The sequence below is a fragment of the Balaenoptera physalus genome (genome assembly GCF_965194825.1).
Source record: "Balaenoptera physalus genome assembly, chromosome: 16".
Lineage (NCBI taxonomy): Eukaryota > Metazoa > Chordata > Mammalia > Artiodactyla > Balaenopteridae > Balaenoptera > Balaenoptera physalus.
This window is the reverse complement of record NC_138898.1, coordinates 80,460,772-80,481,388: the sequence shown is the minus strand read 5'-3', so window position 1 is coordinate 80,481,388 and position 20,617 is coordinate 80,460,772. Positions and strand designations below refer to the sequence as shown.

The following is a 20,617-nucleotide window of genomic DNA, read 5'->3' as shown; positions in this document are numbered from 1 at the left end:
TACTGTTGGCCTGAACAAGCAGTATTTCTCTACTGTCTTTTCATACTTCAGAGTAGTCCTTTGCATCTTCCAGATTGCTTCTGCTATCCTGCACTCGGCCGTCTATGGATTTTGAGCTCCATGGTGGCCCTGCAGCCTCTCAGCCCTTGCTGGGAGATGGAGCCTCTTCCATGCCTGCCTGTGATGTGGGTACGGTAGGAAGTCCCCCTCTTGCTTCCTTGGTCTTTGCCCTGTCATCATATGGCTCAAGAACCTCTTACACAGTGGGGAAGGGCTGTGAGGCTGAGGACTCATTGAACCGTCCCCTGTGAGGCAGAAGGGGCCCAAGCCGGCTTTCTTAGGGCTGCCGTTCAGGGAGGGGAGCCCCTTACAAACTGCCTTCGCCTCCTGGCTCCATCTTCTTCTTCACCACCCCTTGCTCTCTGCAAAGTATTGGTGGTGCTGGGTTCTGACACCAGTTGAGGTACCGGTTGAGGCCTCTTGTGAGGGAAGGGGGCAGGAAGAATTAACAAGGGGTCACCAGTTAACAACCTCCCTGAATGCTTAGGGCAAGGAAGTGGACAAGTTTGAAGGGACAGAGCAGCAGGACTGGCTGGAGGGAGCGTGGTCTCCACACTGCTCCTTCTCACCCTGGGCCCCGGCATCTCGGGCAATTCTTTTCTGCCTTCGTGGTTCATATTTTTAGCTCTCTGCAAAGAGACCTTCTTTATAAACATTTCAGTTTATTGTTTAACCCACAAATAATTTTAACATCTATTTTCTGGAACACATCGTGTAAAAATACAGGACTATATGGTGTTGAGTGTTCAGAAATTAGGAATTTTCCATACTTTGTCTTCCCTTCATTGTTTCACTTGCTTTACTTTCCACCCCCCCACCGCCTTTTTTTCCCCTCTTCCTTTTCCACTTCTCCCTTGATCCTTCCCTTAGCTTGTTACCTACACTCCTCTCCTTGTGTGCATAGACCTCCATGTTAAGGAGGGAGAGACAATGTCCAAGGCCCCAGTGAAGGTAATAATGCCATTATCCTTTAAAGGTAATTGTACATTGAATGGTGTTAAAAGACTCTGCCTTTGCAATCAGGAAGATCAGATTAAGCTTAATATTTGAAAGCACACCATGCTGACACTGAGGCAACATCTTTTGCCCATGAACTTCAGTTGAAAGAAAAACTGATGTGATCAGTATGTGATGATGGCTTTTCAGATCAGATAGCTGAGTTGTATTTATAATTTAAGGTATTTCTGCTATGGGGATAAAAGATAAAACAAGTGATAGTTTAGCAAAAGGATTTTCTAGAACTTGGCTTATAGAAAGTGCTGGTGAATAGGATTGTGTGTTTTGCTGGCATGGAGAAATTAGAAGGAGGAGAAAGAATATCTTACACAGGAAATTTCCGTATGGTTGCTGTTTATAGGAGCTAGCACATTTCAGGGAAAACACCCCTTACTGGGACAATTTAGTTCCCTTTAAAGTTTGGTGCAGCAGAGGGTAAAAATGTGGATATGTAGCTGGAAACTGAAAGATTATTTGTGCCACAGCCTTGCAACTGTACCTACCTGTGATGCAATGAACACAATTTGATTATTAATCTTTCTGTGAAAATTTGCTTCCTTTCCTAAAGCTGGTGGCAACAATTTACTGACTGTCTAAACCTTGAGGGCTAACTTGGGTTGGAAAATAAATCCAGTCTCCTGAAATTCATATCTTGTTAAACTCAGAGCAGCCAGCAGAGATGAGAAGGATCTCCAGCCTGGGAAGTGGGAGCTGGAAATTCTGCTTAAGCCAATATCACTTTCAGCTCTCCTAAATCCCCCCATGTAGAGGAAGAACTATTGGATTGAATGAGGGCAGAAAAACTGGCATAACTTCATTTAATAAGCTCACCCCATCCTCCTCTTGTCCACATTTGACTATTAATGAAATTCAGTATTGACCCATGGAAGGCAGAGTGGGAGGTGGACATAGCTGTTAGGATGAACTGTGGAGGAAGTTTTCAGTTTCTCCACTTGCTAATGACTTCATGATACCCGTATTAGCCAAGGGCCACCTACCATCTTCCTCAACTCTTGCCATTTTGGAGTCCCATCTCTACAATTACTTATTCAGCAGATTTTTTCAATTGACTAGTTTTGTTTCCTTTTTTTTTGCCAAAATAAATTTCTTTAAAAAAGAAAATATTGTCACTATAATAAACAGAAGGCAAATATCACTTGCTGTAAGAAAATAACTGTAAAAATGAATGTAATACAATCAAAATATTATGAGATTCTAGTTAGATATTGTTCCCAATGGAAGGCTTGAACCTGGACTGAAGCCCACTCTTTCCTCTCAGGTTTAAAAGGGAGCTTAGAGAGACAAACATTTTAAATCCAGTAAAGCACTAAGTGAGGCATTGCTCTTAACTAATTGGGAGGATTAGAAAGGAAAGGCCGATATCCGACGAAAACCATTCCTCTTAGCTCTTGTTTTCCTGGGATGGTTTTGATGGCGAAAAAAGAGAACACGTCAAAATAAAACCTGCCTCCTCAGAAATCACTGAGGTCTTCTCATGCATCGGTGTTGCTCCCAGCGCTCATTGCAGTATTTTGTCCACTCCTCAAAGGATACTTGTTCAGTGAGTCAGGATTTCAATATTGATGCTTAGTTTCACTTGCTCTTCTTCTAAGTACTGTATTACTTCTTCCTCTTGCTCTCTGATTTTTCAGTAGTTCTCTCATGTGCTTGCTTACACATGAGGCTTTGCTTCTTTTGCGTGCACACCTCTGCAGATCACATGTGACTATAGGAAGATAACAGGTTGAACTGTCTTGTTCAGTAGGTGTTCTTTTCCTAGTGCTGGCACAGGAAGTTTGAGAGTGTTTTGCCCAGCGTACTCTACCTGGTGCAGTGGAACTGGCATGGACAGCTAGTTTCCCAGGGCTTGTTCCTGCAAGTGGCTCCAAACGAACCTTTTCATACAAGGTGCTTGTTATGTGGTGTCTTTCTTTCGAGGCAACCACAGTTTATGCGGTACTAAACTATTGCCATTTTCTTGGAAATAGAAAATTATGAACACAGTGTTTCTTTTACATCTCTGAGAGATCCTTATATCCAACTGTTGTGGTAGTAGCAGTTGTCATTTGCTTTATTGTAACCAAGCAACACTATCTCAAGTGTGAAGAGACGAAATTTGGTGTCTCCCCTGCCCACTCCCCCCAGAGTCCTGTTACGTTCAATTTTTTCTTTTCCTTGACTAACCAAGAGCTAATCTGGTCATCTCAGCTGAGAAGGCAGAGTCTTACTTGTCCTTATATCCCCTGTGCCTGTGACAGTGCCTGATGAAGATGGTCAACAATAAGAAGCAAACACATTGTTTATTGCTTACCATGAGCCGGGTACTGTGACCGAAAGGCAAGATCTTGCTTAGTCCTCACTAAAACTTAGTGAACTAGGTACTGTCATTACCCCCATTTTAAAAGATGCAAATACAAAAAAGTTGAGATTAAAATAATTGTACAAAATCTCATAGCTGTTAAGTGGCTGAGCTGGAATTTAAGGGCAGGTGCATCTGAATTCTGAGCTCACATTTGTAACCACTATAGATAACATAGTATAATAACCTCCTCAGTAAATGACAGACTCCTTTACGCAGAAGCTTTACAAGGACAATAAAAAAAGAATTAAGTTGAGGTGACACAATCCATGTTGTGAGAGGATTGTCTTCTTGATTCACAGTTCATGGAAAGAAATAGTATGCAGCAGACTGTGAATAATACACCAAACAAAATGAAATTTCATTCTCGAATGAATTATCCGTATCTCCTTTTAAGAAAAATTGGTAAAGCATTTAAGTGTCCATGGCTTAGGCAAATGTCTCTAGTGTGGTTCTGTCTGAATTTTATTCTGTAAACATTGATGTTTTTCAGCATCAACTGGTCATCATTTTTTGCCTTGTGCTTAGACATGCAGGGTTGCATTTCTGCTTGCAGATAAATCTCTGTCTGCAGTTGTTCAAAACTCAAATTTTAAATTCAGACTAATGTCCAAATTTGTAGCAATTGCAGCTGGGGAACTGAAACAAGACTACTTGGTTTCAGACTGAAACTATTGCTCCTTTCAGGGGAAAATTTTCAATAGCATGGAAGGCAGATCTCAATATGTTAAGAAAACTATACAAAGACTGTAAGTAAAAGCAGAGCTTACTCTAAAAGTTATTAAATGCAAGAAAGGAAAAAGAATAGACGGTAGTTCTAATGGTCAAGTAAGTGTTTTCTAGGTGATAGAGATGACTTGAGTTGAACTGAAAACAGAAGTGAGGTCATTTTAAGAGGGTCACTTTGACAGGCCTAAATATTCTGTGTTAATTTTATGACATGTAATTGACATTGTTATTGATAGCTAAGGGATTTTCTATATTTCCTTCTGTAGTACCTTGGCCCCCTTTTAAGTAATATTTTTTCTCATTTAACCACTGGGATTGTGTGGTAATTCAGGAGGAGATTTGAGGGATGGAGAGGTGACTGTGAAGATGAACCATTCTGGTGGCTTCTGTGGGCTAAAATTGGTCTGGAGAATGCACAGCAGAAGCAAGGAATTTCTGATGCTTGGTCAGGGAGGGGCGCCTATGAACAGGGTGTCTTGTTTCATTTGCCTATGTCACATAGTTCATTACTTTCTCTTCACACATTGTACAGCCTACCATGGAGAGAATGGAAAGTAATTGTACATTTCCTTGACAAACTTTTTGGTATTTTTGTAGAAATGGGTATGGTATACCAGTAAACGTAACATACTCTGATGTGCTTTTGAACTGGTATGTGTGATAAAGACTGACCAGGCAATGCCATAAAACCTCAACTTCTAGGAGGTCTCTCTATCTCATGCATTAGGCAGCAGTCTAGGTTAAAGTTCAGTACTGTTCACCACTTGAAACATGGCCAAGTCAAGGAAATAAAATAATATTTAGCCAAATCAAAGATTGTGTTAACTTTGCCAAACTGAATGTAAATTTGATTTTTCTCTGATTTCCCAATAATATGCCTTTCTTTATGGGGAGAGGGAGAGGTTAGGAACAGGAGGGTGGGAGATTATCATACATTTCAAATTATATTGATCAGAACCAAGTTAGGCTTGCTCTGGTATGTAAATTAGAGATTTGTGCTTGAGTGGAATTGATTTTGCTGAGACTAAATTAATTACAGTGCTTAATCACTGTAACCTTTAAACATCACAGTCTTGGCCACAGCTGCAGGGCCGAGTGGTGTTCCTCTGAGCTTTATGCTGTCATTTCACAAAAGGCCGAATGCCCATGACTTGTGCAAACAAGAATTCCCACGTATAGGCTTCGGAGCTGGTTCTCTGCCCTGCAGAGGGTTAGCTGGAGCATCTCCAACGGGACTGCTGTGGCCTCTTCAACCACAGAAGGCTTTCTGCTCATATACAAGTATTTTCAGATTTTTTTTTTTTCTCCAGATAAAGTCAAATTGGCCATCATAGCTGAAATGCCCACAGGAAGGCAATCTTTAGAATGAGAATTGGAAAATACGCAATTATATTGTGATGGTTTTTTTGTTTAAATATTTTTAAAAACCTGATCCCATTGGGAATTATTTGGAAGGGTGAAGTGGACAATTTGGAAATAAATTCAGGAATGGGAAGGTTAATTGACTCTTCAGAACTCATCCTGAGAGCCTATAAGGAAAGGTGAAAATAGAATCTAGGTTTTATTTTTTATTTTTTCCATGTTCATTTCAGTTCCTTGGTCTCTGTCTCATGCAGCCTCCCCACATCAAACTATCATCAAGCCTCCCATAGAAATGCAAATTACTTTCCCTGTTTAGTTGGCATATCTGGAAATAGTTTTGTATGTATGTTTGTTTTTTTTTTTTTTTAATTATTATTTATTTATTTATTTATGGCTGTGTTGGGTCTTCGTTTCTGTGCCAGGGCTTCCCGTAGTTGCGGCAAGCGGGGGCCACTCCTCATCGCGGTGCGCGGGCCTCTCACCATCGCGGCCTCTCCTGTTGCGGAGCACAGGCTCCAGACGCGCAGGCTCAGTATTTGTGGCTCACGGGCTTAGCTGCTCCGCGGCATGTGGGATCTTCCCAGACCAGGGCACGAACCCGTGTCCCCTGCATTGGCAGGCAGATTCTCAACCACTGCGCCACCAGGGAAGCCCTGTATGTTTTTTTAACCCCTTTTGGGGGCTGTCCATGAAGTTTATCAGTATCCTTTAAAAACTTTCTTTAACTACCATCCTTTATAGTTTCCTTTTTGCTTTTCTTTGTGTGCTGAATTGTGCATTCACAGTTGAAGGGATTAAATAAAGCATATTCAGTGTAATAAAGTGCAGCTGGACTAATCATCCTTAAAATCAATGAACATCTGGATTTCACAAAAACCACACCTTACTAGGACTAAAAAGTATACCAGGGACCTGCTTCAACCCCTTGATTTTACAAGTCAGGAAACTGAGAGCCATAAAAGAGAAATGACTGTTCAAGATAGCTTATTATAGCCAAGCTGAGGCTGAAACTTCACTGATTTTATTTCTGTTCAGGACTCTTCTCTATGTCATTGACTCTTTTCTCTGCAAAAGAGATCCTGGCTTCCCAAGTTTTTCACAGTCAGGTTCCTTATAAATAGCAAGTACTGCTCAATAAATCTGACTTAATTTGTGGTATATTCTAATGTGAAATGAGATTTATTTGCAGTTTTCTTTGGTGAGTTGCTTACAGTAGGAGTGAAAATATCTTTAGTCTTACCTTTAAAATAGTTTTTGTGGGTGCCCTTCCCTTTTCTGTTATATACTGGTTTGCCTAACTCCATTTACATTTGTTTTCACTGATGGGTCAGTAACATTCTTAGGACTATAGTTGGCAGTGTGATGTCATGGTTTGAACACAGACTCTGAAGCTGGAGCTTCTGGGTTGTTTCAGCCTTGGCTCTGTCACTTACTGTCTCTGTTACCTCAATGAATGTAGTTAACTTGTACTACCTACCTCGTAGAGTTGTTCAGACAGTTAATGAGTTCATAAAAGTCAAGCTTTTAGGGGACTTCCCTGGTGGCGCAGTGGTTCAGAATCTGCCTGCCAATGCAAGGACATGGGTTCCATCTCTGGTCTGGGAAGATCCCACATGCCGCAGAGCAACTAAGCCCATGTGCCACAACTACTGAGCCTGCGCTCTAGAGCCTGTGAGCCACAACTACTGAGCCTGCGAGCCTAGAATCCACTGCAATGAGAAGCTCACGCACCACAATGAAGAGTAGCCCCCGCTCGCCACAACTAGAAAAAAGCCCGTGCGCAGCAACGAAGACCCAACGCAGACAAAAATAAATAAATAAGTAAATAAATAAATTTTTTTTTTTTAAAAGTCAAGCTTTTAGAATAGTGCTGGACCTATATGAGTGTTCATTGGTTGTCAGTTAGTATTATTGTGGTTGTTATCAGACAATGTGTTGATATAAAAAATTCATATGTGGTTTGCAGGGAATGCAGCAACATAATTTGGATCTCTTATTCCATTGGTTCTGTTACATTTCCTCCCCTGATGAGTCTCATGTGTTTACCAGAATATCCCATTGCTTAGTTCTAATACTGGATTTTCCTTTACTTTATGGTCACATTTGGACCAGGACACACAGATCTGGGTATGTCCAAGATGGATAGGGGAGAAAGGTAAAAGAGAATATTAGTTCAACTTGATTGTGGAGCAGTTCTTCCAGATCTATTTGTTGAAAGTCTACTCTTTGCCAAACACAGCGACCCGTTGATATATAGGACATGGCGTCTACTTGACATTCCATTCCTCTACACAGAACTTTTGCCAGGTTCCTGCCACCCACTTATACCTCTTCCCAAACCAAAACTAAATATTGTTTTAGAAAGGCATTTAATGGAATGTAATACCAAGTAATCAAAATTGTGGAGTTGCCTTTTGAAGAAACCCTGCTTCCACTGTCGCCTGCATCTGCACGTGGGTCAAGGGCATCTCTTAAGATCTGCTACCTTGAGTTCCCTCAAAGTTGGCAGTTTAAACATTCTATAGCAATAACCTGTTGTTTTCAGACTCCTCAGGAGAGAAACTGTCAGTTCATGAGGGCAGTGACTTTGTTTAGTTCATTATTATATTCACAGTATGTTGCCCAAAGGAATAGATTTTGCTGCTGTTGTTGTTGAATGAATCTTGAGTGCTCCAAATGGTAGAGTCCAAAGCCTTTTTGTCTCAGCCAGAATTCGCATGGGTGGTTCCCGCTTCCCTTTCTTCTTTCCTGCACCCACTGCCGCCACTCCCACAAATTTCTCCCCAATAAAAAACGCTTTAGGACCATCCCTAGCTTCTCTTAAGGTCGTCCACTGGAACTTTTTCTTTTAATTAACTGGATTTTATCTCTATCCGCATTAACCTGCTTTTAAAATACTTGTTCTTAACTAGAAGTTTATGTTCTTAGACGTGTGAAGCTGAATGAGAGGGAAGGCGGAGCAAAGGAGAAGAGGTTGTTTCTCAATGGATTGAAGAGGCCCCATTCACTACTCCAGACTGGGCATCCGGAATTCATTACTCTTGGAACTTTATGTATTTTCTAGGCTGCAACATCCAGAGAGAACAAATGCTTCACATATTGACTGTAGTTAACTAATGTGGAAAGGGTCATCAGGTACGTTAGGGGACGGGTAGATAAGAAAAGTGATTTCGTAAAGCTGTGATGCCCAAGACTTAAGGTCTTACAGCACCTCCTTCCCTCTGCTCCTCAATCTGCCTTTCTTGGGTCACTACCCCCTGCTAGTATTTAACTCTGTTGAATTTTTCCAAATTGGCGTGTTTATTTAAGATTACCCAAATTTGCATACTGACTTCAGCCTTGTTTTGCATCCTAAAGGAAAGGGAATGTAGATTAATACACAGGTTTATTGCTGACCTTTAGCTAATTATTAGATTGAGATAAATGTTTGTAGGTGACAAATTGCTTTTAATGACATTTAATCTGTATGCTGACATTAATGTCTGGTTTAGTGTTCCAGTTTCACAGAGGCAAAGAGCATGGACTTTTATCTTAATTTGACCTGGTTATAAGGTGTTTGTGGTGAGAATCAACCTCTGATTAATTTAATGGCATGTTTTGCATGGAAAGCAATCAAATATTGATATAAGAAGAGGCCCCTAGATGACATATTTCCCAATCTGCCATAATTGGTCATAACAGCGGAGCAAAGGGAGAGTTGCTAGTAACTAAACCGAATGAGAGCCTCACAGCTGTCCAAAATCCAAGACTGATGAGCAAATCCGTAGGTAGTGTCTGTGAGAAGCCTCTGCTTGTTACTGTTTACTGCCACAGAGGCTGTTCCCTGAACTCTTGTGGGTGTGAGGCTAATAGAATTTAACACCTTTTTGATTCAATAAATCACTTCAAAGGGGACAGTTAAGTAAGCCAGCCATTCAATTAAGGGAGTAACGTTCCTTATGGATGTAGTGCTGAGTAGTTTGCCTCTTACCATTTAATTCTTAACTAACTAGGCATTTGTACAGGCAACCCTCTGACTGGTGATTTCTCGATGCACTTGACTTAAGTGTGTGTTTTTTATAAGATCATTATCACTGATGATAAATGCACCTTAATTTCTAATCATTTGGAGAAACAGGGAAACTTGAGTTAAGTGAGATCATTAACAACTTTGTCACTTTAAGTTAAAGCCAAATGATAGCTTTGCCAGTTCCTCACAACATTGCAAACTGCTCTTCCTGGTGAATGTCATTTTCTTAAATTCCTTGCTAGAGATCAGAATGGATCTGTGTCACTCTGTTTTCTGTGTGCAGAGATGGTGTATTGATGGAAGGCAGGAGGAGGGTCCAGGCTTTGGAGCCTGCTCCCTGTCAACCATGTGACCTTGAGCAACTTTCTCAACTTCACTGGCCTCGATGACCTCATCTGTAAAGTGGAGGCAGAGAGTTAGTAAGTGCAAAGCACTTAGAAGATTTTCTGGTCCATAATGAGGACTTATAAATGGTGTTTTACTTCTTTTTTTCTGTAGTTTGCTTAGAGGATTGGAAGCAACATTCGCTTATCTAAATTAAACGCTCTTTAAATTCATTGAAATGGTTTCCAAGTGAAGTAATAAACATACCAAAGTGAGACTCTCATCTAGGGAATAGATCTGAGTTAAATCTGTCTGGGTGTCCATCCTGCTGCAAATCCAGGCCGACCAAATATAGTTTCTATACAATTAAAAGGATGTTGACCCATAAAGAAAAAAAATGTAAGTCAGAGATCCTTAGAACTTTCCCCTCTATTCCTGTAATCTGTCTATATGTAATACCTCAAGAAAAACTTTAGTGACTAGACTAGAGAGAGGATTATAAACTGTATTTAGATAAGAAAGTATACACAAATCATTCAAGGACTAATTTAATGGGCAGTCTCATTGAAACAGATGAGAGTAATTTTAGGAGTGCTTTTGCACTACTGCCAGGCTTTTTCTTTCTTTCTTTCTTTCTTTTTTTTCTTTTCTTTTTCCCCTTACAATTCTGGATTCTTAAATGTTTTATTTTAATGATTAACATTTTTGCCTGACTTTAAGTAAAAGACCAGGGTCTGGGTTGAAAAGGCAGTTCTGGCCTTATTAGAAAACTAAGTTACTTTAAATATAGTCAGTCCTAATTATATCTTAATATAATTTTGATGTAGCAGTATGCCTTGAAACAAGCAGGTATTGGGTGGCCAAGTGAAGCAAGTAGGTAGTGAATTGAGATCAACATGTATTATGTGACATTACAATCAAACTACAAAGTTGCTTTTAAAGTCCTCTGAATGCTGGTTAACTTGGCAGGGCAGTGCTGTGAGCATTTCCATTAATCATGGAGTAATTATATAGGGAGCCTCAAGCTCTTTAAATAGTTCCAGCTAATTTAAGTTTTTCTCTCCTCTCTCCTTTTCTTTCTCTTTGTTTTTATTTCTGTTGGTCTGTGGGTCTGTTTCTCCCTATCTCTGTATCAGTTGGTGTAACCCAGAGAAACAGAACCAATAGGAGGGGGTGTGTGTGTGTGTGTGAATGAAGAGATTTATTTTAAGGAATTGGGTCACTTGATTGTCGAGGCTGGCAAGTTTGAAATCTGTAGGGCAGGCTGCAGGCTGGAAACTTGACAGGAGTTGATGCTATAATCTTGAGGCAGAATTTTTTTCTTTTCGGGGAAACCTTAGTTTTTGTTCCTAAGGCCTTCAACTGAGTGGGTGAGACACACCCATATTATTGAGGGTAATCTCCTTTATTTAAAGTCAACTAATTGTAGACATTAACCATATCTACAGAATACCTTGACAGCAACACCTAAAAGTGTGTTTGATTAAATAACCGGCTACAACAGCCTTGCCAAGTTGACACATGAAATTAACCATCACAGTCTCTCATTCCTGTTTCTTCACTGTGTTTCTCTCTCTCTCACACACACAAATGAGTTTATGAGACATCATTAGTGTTAATGAACTTCAGGTGACAGTATAATAATCACAATAATAGCTAGCAATAACTGAGCACCTATTATGTGTTGTGTGTTCTGTTGGATACTTTATACTTATGATCTCATGTAATACTCTTGACAGTTCCACAGATTGCATAGAGTTATTCTTATTTTATTTTGCCTTATGGGTAAAGAAACTGAGGCTCAAAGAGCTGCTAGCTATTCAGTGGCTGAGCTCAAGATCCAAACCCTGACCTGTCTTCCCCGTTCATATCTCTTCTTCTGTGTCCTCTTGTCTCTCTAATATTTCCTCCCTTATTATCATCGTTGCTTCTTTTGCAGTGTAGCATTTGGCTGAAGAATTCGATATCTTCATACTTTTTTCACCAAGGCATATTTTCAGTATAGGCAGTTCAGGATGCTGGCTGAGCAACCTGGGTTTTCAGATTAGATAAGTAAAAGCGGATTGGGTGCCCATCACTATGCCAAGCAGACAAGATAGTTTCTGAACTAGGCATGAAAAGTTCTAAGGAGGGTCACCTCCCAGTGCCCTCTGGCCTGTTTTTCTCACTGATGGATTGCTTCCTTGTCTGCTGCCAACCCCTTAATGTGCTGGCTCAGTCAACAGACGGATCAGTCACAGCGGATGGGCAGTGCAGCTGCAGGTCTGGCACAAGACTTCAGGTGGTGCCTGCTACCTAATCTGCGGCCAGATTTTCACTAGAAGGAAGGCGAGGCAGCTCTCCTTGGTTTCACTGGAGGAGCTGGCCTCATCTGCAGAAATTTGTCCTAATAATATTCTTCCCCTTCTTGGTGGCTCCCAGCCATTTTCTTCCATCTTCCCTTGCCTAGTTTTAGTCACTGCCAGCAACTTCTGCTAGGCTGCTGGCACTTCGAAGTGGAATTTGACAGACAGAGGTGAGAGCAGCCTTTGAGTTCCCTCTGTGGAGGTTGGCTCCTTCCGGCACACATTGGAAGCATTGCTGACGGATGTTCAAAATGCACACAAGTGGAAGGGCTTACTTGTTCCAAGCCTAATTGGAGATCTAGGTTGGCACTTTCCTACAGCTTGGCAAGAAACAGCTCGGATGTTTGTAGATGGCACTTGCCTCACACCATGTGCCAACTTGAGTTCTGGCAAGTTAGCTTCAGTGGGTTTTGTCTTGACAAGTTGGAAAAGTTTCCCAACTTCAGATGACTGTGTGGACCTTTGGGGAGCTTTATAGCCAGCAGGCAAGGGCTGCCATTTTAAAGGACATAGACATTAACATGTTTGTTCATCTTTACTATATTTGAGTGAGTATACCTAGGTGCTTTTTTAAATTTTGTAAATGGGCAGGACAGAGAGAAGGGGGGAGGGACAGGAGACAGAGAGACAGATGGACTTGGCCCGGAGATGAAGCCCCTGCAGATGCCAAGGTGCTGGCTTGTTGAGGCTACTGGGACAGAACATGTTTATCTTTGATTTAAAGATTCTTGTGATAGCTTCTTTCTTGAAACTCTCTGCTCTTGGTTTTCTTGATTTTAGCCCTGTCTGGTTCTCCTCAAACTACTTTGGGTTGCTTTGATTGACCTCTCTTCCTTGGATATCTCTTAAATGTTCCTATTTTTAAACGTTTCTTCTTTGAATCTCTCCTTGCTTCTCATGTTTCCTTGGGCTTCTTTTCACTGCTCAGTCTTGTGTAACTCCTATATTAGTAGTTCTCAAAGTATGGCCCTTGGACCAGCAGCATCTTCGTGACCTGGGAAATTGCAAGAAATGCTTGAACCAAACCTAAGACATTATGTAAAAAGGAATGTGCATTTTACATTTTGATACACATTGTCAAAGAGATTATACAAATTTCATGGTATGTAACAGTGCTATAAGGCATAAAGTAGGTCAGACCTCTGTTCCTAATGGATACATTTCTACTGCCCTTAGGAAATGAAGTATCATATAATAAAATTGGATTATCATTAGTTAAATGAATGATAAAGACCCCTCATGTTTGTTCTTTACTTGTCCTATAAACCTAGGTAGACCTCAGGGAATATGGGAAATTGTGTTCGTTCTCTTCTGGCTTGTTTAGATACAAGGAACAAAGACCTACTCTAATTACCTTAAGATTTTTTTGGTTTTAATAGTAAGATAACATTTAGGGTGGGGAACCTTACTTTAGCAGGGCCTCATGTGAAGTGGAACCAAGATGGTCGTATGATCATTCTCTTGTGGGTTGGTCTTGATCAGTTGTTAGGTTTCTGTCCACATGCATTCTTATTCTCTCCCTCCCTATTTTGGTATCCACAGATAGGCAAAATAGAGAAAACAGCTGTCTTCCCACTTAAAGGAAATAGTTTACTGTCTACCCATCTCCTTCTGCTTGAGAAGGGGAGACTGATCAGTGGGAAATAAACAAGAACTAGACCCCCTCATATGTGATAAGGGCAAGGGAGTGAGCCTCTTAGTATTTATCAAAAACTGTTGATTAAACCAGTTTGCTGCCCATCTTGTTATAAAGAGAACTCTCTAGTGCATAATGTTGAAATATTTTTAGTTTCTAAATTAGACTTAGAGCCATTTGGTCTTCCTTTAGAATGTTTTGACAGCCCTTTGGTTATTATAGAAGGAGGTAGCCTCTTAGGGGTCTGGGATTGAACTAGTTATCCTAGTCATATCTGGTAGAAAGGGATCCCACTACTGCCTGTCTGAGACTGCATTGTCAACCTGGGTTGTATGGGACCATAATAGAAATGGCCTTACTGTTTTTTTGCCTGGCTTTTCTGCAGTGTAAAACTATCCTCTAGCAACTACAAAATGCCTTTCTTTTACTCGTTGAAAGATTTCAAGGAAGAAAGAAAGGGAGAGAGGGCTGTGAGGGAAAAGAAGCCATTAACATGCCATGTTTCCTGTCCCTGTTCAGCCAAAGTCTAATCTTGGATGACTGTATTCCCCTTGGTTTATTGTGAGGGCATTTGAGAAGGCCTTCCCCTCGGTCATATCTCAGTTTACACTCTATAAAATTGGATTAGACAGTGTTAATTCAATTAATGTCTATACTGAAAGTTTGTCTTCGTGTGCAGTGAAAACAGTGGGGCAGCCTCTAATAATCTATGGATTTAATGACTGCAACTTTGAAGAGTGTTAAGCTAAAGTGAAGTTCAGAATGGCTTGTTAACTGGGTTTATTAGCTGTTGACCTTCCCTTTCAGCATAATAGTGGCAGTCAGACCAAAGAGAGCACTAACGTCCTGATTAGCATTTATCTAAAGATAGGCTGCTGCCTGTTCCACAGTAAATTAGTTCAATCAGCCATAAAGAGCTTGAGAAACATTTTCTGCTTTATAAAAAGAATTAGATGTTAGAACAGTTCATCTACCATAGTGCAGTGAAGATGGATTGAGCCCCTGAACGTGCTCATTTGAAGAAGGCGCTTTGAGGATATTGAGTAATTGAACAGATTTCCCCACAAGATTGATCAGGGAACCTGGCTTCCCTGTACAAGAGTGATGCCCTAATTTTTGCCTTCTCATAAGAGCACCACATCTGCTCCTATTTCTGTATATTGGTTCAGTGAAGCTGAGAACCCATTTCTTTAGCACCTACTATACGCTGTGTGTCACTTAGGAAATAAAGAGAAAATATGGTGCTCACAAAGAATCTGTGATTTGATTAAGGAGAAGAAAACTGAACTAAAACTTGAAAAACAGCACTCCCACTACCTCCAAAATAAGGTAACTGAAGAGAGGAAACTGTATAATGACAGCTGTCACTATTTTTTTTTTATTTTTTATTTTTTATTTTTTTTTTATTTTTTCAGCTGTCACTTTTTATGTAGAGATCATCTTAAAAAGTGAAGCATATTTTCCCAAAGAAACAAGATAGTAGTTGGGGGGTAATATTTCTGATCACGGTCTTGGCACCAACTAAGTTCTTCTCATAGTGAGTCATAAAAGTAAAGAGGCAAAAATTATAAACCTTTCTAATCATTTAAAATCTTAAATTATAACCTAGGGCTTTTTTTTTTTTTTAAAAAAAAAGGACATAAACGTACTGTACAATTGATTTTTATGAGATGCCCCAATGTACTATAAAGTATACATAGAGCACATAAAATTCTGACTCTGCTGTATCATAAATTTGACCTCACTGAAATGAATAGGCTCACTATATGGCAAACACTAATGAAACATTTAATTATCATTCCTCCACTTGTCTTCTTAGGATTTAGAAGGACTTCCTGGGGACTATTTTTGTGGCCAGGGTTTTCACAAAACAAAAGAATAAAACCTTTCCATGAAAACAAATATCTTTTTCTCTTGGTAAATGTTTCAATTAGAGACAGCTAGTTTGATTAGACTGATGAACCTGAATCTGGATTTTGTACCCAAACCTGTGATCATCCCTTAAAAAAAAAAAAAGCTGTTGATATAGTTAAATATGTGACGACCTCATTAAGACTTCCTATCAACCCCTCTGGCCACTGGGTATACACATACCATGAATGTCTTTGCAGCTCCTTCAAACCAAAGCCATGAGGTATTTTGTTAGGGACAGTGTTGAAATGTTGTTTGTGGACAAGCTGTAGGGCTGTGGGCTTCAGATCCTCTGAAGGACCATGTAAGGGATTCTCCTCTCTGGCCATCCCTATAATTGCTATGTTGGTTTACTTTTATTGTCCAGTTACTCCAGGAAGAGTTGTCAGGGAGACATGGCTGAATACGCAGATCAAGGCAGCTTAAAAGAAAAAAGGGGGGGGGGATGAAAATATTACACTAAGTGAAAGAAGCCAGTCACAAAAGACCACATATTATGTAATTCCATTTATATTGAAATATCCAGAATAGGCAAACCTATAGCAATTGAAAGTAGATTAGTGGTTGCCTAGGGCTGAGGGAGATGGGGGAGATGAGGAGTGACTACTAATGAGCATAGGGTTTTCTTTTTGGAGTGATGAAAATATTCTAAAATTATTCCGTGGTGATGATTGCATAACTAACTGAATGTAATAAAAGCCATTGAATTGTATACTTTTAAGTAAGTGGGTGAATCATATCATATGCAAATTATATCTCAGTAAAGCTATTATTAAAAAAAAATAGGTACTATAGTTCATTGAGTTAAATAGTATGACCAAAAGGGAAAAGGTTTTAAGCATTGAGCATCCCTTGTAATGTGAGTATGTATATGTTTGTACAGCGGTAATGTGTGTTATCCAAGTGTGAGCCATATTGTGCAAGTCGTGAATTGTAGAGAAAGAAAGAATGTCATGCATTGGAAAGCATTGTGATTGGAGCAAGATCTTTGTGGCTCTGGGGTGGCAAGTTAGGTTGGAGCCTGTGAATCCTGGAGAGACTGGCAAGAATCCTGGTATTTTTTGGTAGAGAAAGAAGTATAGCCCAAGGTGAGTGGGTTTAAGGGAAAAGGCTATTGGTGGGGGACAGGGAATGTGAATCCTTTTAATTGTAGTTGGAAGTCTGGATGTGTGCAAAATGGAGAAACAAAAACAAAACAAAAAGAGTCCTTTAGATTATATATGCAGGAGGTTTTTAGTGTCCTAGGGTGATTATGATGGAGAACAGAGGAAAATAGCAAAAGCTAGTATATAGATTTTCCTTCAACTGTTTGGTGCTTACCTAGTGCCTTATGAAAAATCAGTGCCGTGTGAGATGTAACATTCCCAAAGAGCACTAGATGAGGAATTAGGAAATCTGGTTTGTAATTCCAACTCTGTCTTTTCCTGTATTACACTTAATGGGTAACTTTGTGAACCTTTCTTCCTATGTTGTCCTTCTTACCCTAGAGGACTGCACAAGGATCAAATGAGATAGCATTTACCCATTGCATTGTACTTAATAGTAATGTAACAAATATTTGTGGGACAGAGGAAGGAAGGAAGGAAGGAAGGAAAAAAGTGCTTAGGAAATGTAGCATAATATATACTGTAAGAGATTGGACTTACTGACTTATTTTTCTGGCCAAGTTTGTGAAGGTTGTAAGAGGAAATGAGAATTATTGCATCAATTCTGTTGATGCTAATGGACATTATTGCTGTATTTGATCATTCTATGGAGAATTTGGAGTTGCTTTTAGTTTCATTATATTGTTATACTTACAGCCTAGTATCTAGTGACAGTTTTGACAGTTGTTAACAACTGACAGGATTGCAAATAGAAATTAAGCTCATATTTGGATGGATTAGTCTCCTTGTTATCATTAAAGTCTGCTGAGAGTAACTGAGAACAAACATTGGTAGTTACATACATGTCTTTTTTTTTTTTAACATCTTTATTGGAGTATAATTGCTTTATAATGTTGTGTTAGTTTCTGCTGTATAACAAAGTGAATCAGCTATATGTATACATATATCCCCATATCCCCTCCCTCTTGCATCTCCCTTCCACTCTCTCTATCCCACCCCTCTAGGTGGTCACAAAGCACCTAGCTGATCTCCCTGTGCTATGTGGCTGCTTCCCACTAGCTATCTGTTTTACATTTGGTAGTCTATATATGTCAGTGCTACTCTCTTACTTTGTCCCAGCTTGTCTTGAGTATGAGTGCCATACTCAGGACAGTTCTATGGTTGATTATATGTTGGCATCGGGTTTGAGCTGTCATTCCAGTAAAACAAGTTGCTGCTGTCTGTGGTACCTAACCATTCTCTCCCGAGTGGGACATATGAAAACAAACCATTATTATTCCCATTTCCTATTTTATGCCACCCACTAAAAAATTTCAAACTCGTGTGGAATGCTTTTGATGATGTGAGTTGGAGGCCTTCTATGAGGACTTCTGTTGCATGTGAAGTTCTTGTTTGGCTTTTAAATCCCTTTTGTCATCCAGGCAAATTGGGCAAGTGACTTACCCTCTCTAAGCTTCCACCTCCTCTGTAAGTGGGGCAGGTGATGGTGTTGGCCCCATGGAGTTGGGGGATTAGGTAAAGCACAATACCTGTCACACAGAATATGGTCCTTTTGCGGGGCAGGGCTTTTGGGTCAGTGGTGCCTGAAAGGGAGCTGGGGAAGCTCTGAGGTATCGATGCTTTTGTTTGTTTGAGTTTGTTTTGTCTTGTTTTTGTGCAGACTTACCATATTACATCTTCTTCAAGAGTAAGACCTTTGTGAATCATATTCTCAAAAGTTATGTGGACTCTTGTAATTTAGTATAAACAGTACATTAAGCTTAAGAAATTTCAACTTTAGTGTTAGCTGTGAGATCTTAAGTCACTATGGCATCCTTCCCTCATGAAATGAGGAGATGGGACCAGCCGGTTCTTGACTCCTCCCAGTTCTGGAATTATATGATCCTACAGTCTTCATTGCACAGTTTCTTGTTCTTCCTCATTTCCTCTTACCACATGCTTTGTCTTTAATGTCTCAGCCTCTTTCTACCATCTCCTGCAGTCCTTCTTGTATCCATCCTTTTATACATCCTAAAAATTGTCATAGTATACCTAATATGAGGCAAGCAGTATGTTAGGAATTGGATATACAATGTTGAAAAATACAGACAGTGTTCCAGTACTAATGGAACTTACAGTTTAATGGGGCAAGTACTGATAAAACACATAATAATTACAAAATATGGTAAGTGCTGTTACAGAACAGGAGAGAATACTGTGAGTGGGGAAGCAGGTGTACCTGACCCAGTTTAAATGACTTTTCTCAAAGTAAATTTCCAAGGGCTAGAGGTCTGGCCAGGGGCTGTTTGAGAGGAAAAGCAGTGTTGCCAACAAAGACCCAAGGCAAGATGAGATAAGCCACTTCCAGGAACTGCAAGGCCAGTGTGGCTGGGAGTGAGCTGGGGAGACTTTAGTAAGAGTGAGCCTGGAAAGACATGCCAAATTTGAAGCCAAGTTAAAGATTTTCATTTTAAGCTCATTGGAAAGCCTACGATAAATTTTCAGTGATAACAAAAGTGGGAATCTTACTTTAACTTGCTTGGAACAATTAAAAGCTGTTTTAAAAAATACATTTAAATTTTACATTAATGTTAACACATATAGAATAGTATACTATGCCTAAAGTGAATATAATTTTATGCTGGGCAGAGGCTGTCCTGTGACCAAAGTTTGCATATCAGTGTTGTGCTTCCAACACAGGAGAAGCCTTGGTTTCCTAGAATTTTCTGCCTTGTTTTTCTTCTGTCTGCACCACTCTGATTCCTGCCATCTCTTTTCTCTGCATTGGATCACCTCTTCTTCTTAGCAGTCCTTGGTCCTTGAAATGCTGTGAGAACAACAGTAATAGCCATTGGTAGACCTTCAGATAGCAGATGTGCCTTTGGTCTGTGGTTCTATGACTCTAGAGGGCTAGGAATTGCAGATGAGTTAGAATAGAGAGGCTGCCACAGTATTGAAGAGGAATGCCTCTTCCAGCAGAAATTCCAAAGCCAGTCAGCAAAACTGATGTCACTGCCGCAGCAGATGCAGGCACCAAGGCCTTGACTGAGCAGACACAAATCAGAACATTCCTACTAATTCCTATGCAGATCAGTTAAGTATACTTACCAAGTGTGTTCTTTCTAGGCAACACTTATGCCGACATTTGGTGGGGATGCAGAGAGGCAAAGGGTATAAAAGGCAAACAGCGTTCCCTGTAAAACCTTAATCTAATTTGGTAAACAAGCCATGTACCTTTGGAAGGTCATTTTGAATGTCCTGGTATATATTTAACAGGTTTTTAAAAATAACTACATTTTAAAATATTTTAAATGAAGGCAGTTGAGAAGATAACATCTAGAAATAAATGCCATAGATCATTGTTTTTCAGAGTGTGGTTTATGAACTTGTATTACTGGTCCTTGATTTTACTGTCATTTACTGTCTTTCTATTTATTTGGCAAGATCATTTTGATGATGGAAGCAGTGCACTGATTTAGGGATTTGGATCAGGGAAGGGAGGCTCTATCCAGGCTCTTTGACTTTGACCAGAGGTAATGAAAGGAAGATGGATAAGAAGCCTCGCCATCCCCTGGTGCAAGGGCCTGAGATTGCTCTGGCAGAATGGGAGCTGGCATAAGCACTGGGCAGTCTTTCGGAGCAGATTCTGAGGTCTCCTCCATAGCTTCCCCGTCATAATCCTTGCCCCAAGTGGACCCTCAGTTTAGCTTAGAGCGTTCTGTAGGTAGTGGACGGAGAGTGCTTGTGGATGCCCCTTCACCTCTCCTATCCAGATTGGTGGCCAGACCAAGGGATATAAAA

The 20,617-nt window shown here is 40.2% G+C and overlaps 1 protein-coding gene and 2 long non-coding RNA genes across 8 annotated transcripts in view; 2 read left to right on the top strand and 1 right to left on the bottom strand.

The window, feature by feature from the left end:
- AUTS2 (activator of transcription and developmental regulator AUTS2) overlaps positions 1-20,617 on the top strand; it is a 1,112,861-nt gene that overhangs the window by 400,583 nt on the left and 691,661 nt on the right. The gene's annotated exons all lie outside the window — the stretch shown is intronic.
- Positions 1-20,617, bottom strand: part of LOC309646275 — a 638,120-nt gene that overhangs the window by 57,033 nt on the left and 560,470 nt on the right. The window lies entirely within an intron of this gene.
- On the top strand, positions 1,323-15,441 carry LOC309646293. The gene is made up of 2 exons (XR_014255258.1): positions 1,323-5,845; positions 6,158-15,441. It is a non-coding gene; the product is annotated as an uncharacterized lncRNA (long non-coding RNA).